The sequence below is a fragment of the Leishmania donovani genome, chromosome 35, assembly GCF_000227135.1.
Source record: "Leishmania donovani BPK282A1 complete genome, chromosome 35".
Taxonomy (NCBI): domain Eukaryota; phylum Euglenozoa; class Kinetoplastea; order Trypanosomatida; family Trypanosomatidae; genus Leishmania; species Leishmania donovani.
In genome coordinates, this window is record NC_018262.1 from 1,958,587 (window position 1) to 1,959,668 (window position 1,082).

Sequence of the window (1,082 nt, forward strand, 5' to 3'; positions counted from 1 at the left end):
TCCGAATGAAGTACCGCTCTGTGCGTGTACCTCTCATCGCTGAACGCTTTTCGTTCGTTTTCTGCTTTGATTTTTTTGTAAATTCACCTTTGCTTGTTACTTCGTCCACACCTCCATCCCCACTACTCCACTAGAGGCCTCCCTAGGCTTGCTCCCGCACGAAGTACCCCCGCACCAGTCGGGTACCGAGATTGGCGCAGCGCTTGTGGGCTCTGCTTTCGTGCGTTCGACTTGGCACCTCACGGCAGTGAAGAAGCGCAGCGTAGCGCCGTAACTTACTCGCTGGATCATGGATTTCTGAGACGGCGGTCCTGTCTGCGTTCGCCTCCGCGAGAAGAGACCAGAGATATCCCGCTTTACACGCCGAGTCCCACAGGAGTGTGCTCGAGGCCCTCTTCTCTCCACCGCTGTAGTCGACTCGCTGGGTATGGGGCTCCGCAAGACCGGCGAACTGCACTACGCCTTCTGTGCTGATGAGCTCACACTCCTCACGCCCTCCTCTGGCGAGAATGTCATACAGGTCACGCTGCGATTCGCACTCTGGAGGGCGGAGCACAGGCCGCTGAAGCGCTTCATGGTGCTCAGTGCCCAGCCCAAAGCAAAATGCACACCCCTCTCTGCGCGGCCAAGCTCACTGTCCATTTCCGGGAGGGACACGGCTCGTTGCACGCGCGTGCCCGGAGGAGGATCGCTGCCCCTTCCGCCTTCCCGGCGTAGACCTCCAACCCATGCGCGACACTGGCCGGCACGTTGCAGGAGCCATCAAAGTAGCCAGGGCTCGGCTTGCCAGGCGTAGGGCGGTGTGCTCGCGCGAGCGGGGTCCGTCAGAGGGTCTGCTCTGCCCTTTCGGCGTGGCGCTGCTCGCACCGCGGCTGCTTTGCGGTGCCGCCGCGCGGCGGGACGGTGCCAGCGCCAACGGCAGGACGGCCGTTGACACCACCTTCGTGCCCAAAGCGGCCGCGGCCACCGTGGGTAGGCGCATGGCGCGCAGACGGCCGAGACCCGTCTCAGCCCGGCGCCGGCTGCGCGGCGCACATGCGAGGTAGGGGCGGCGTAGGACAGGAAGGGCCCGTTGGCCGCAC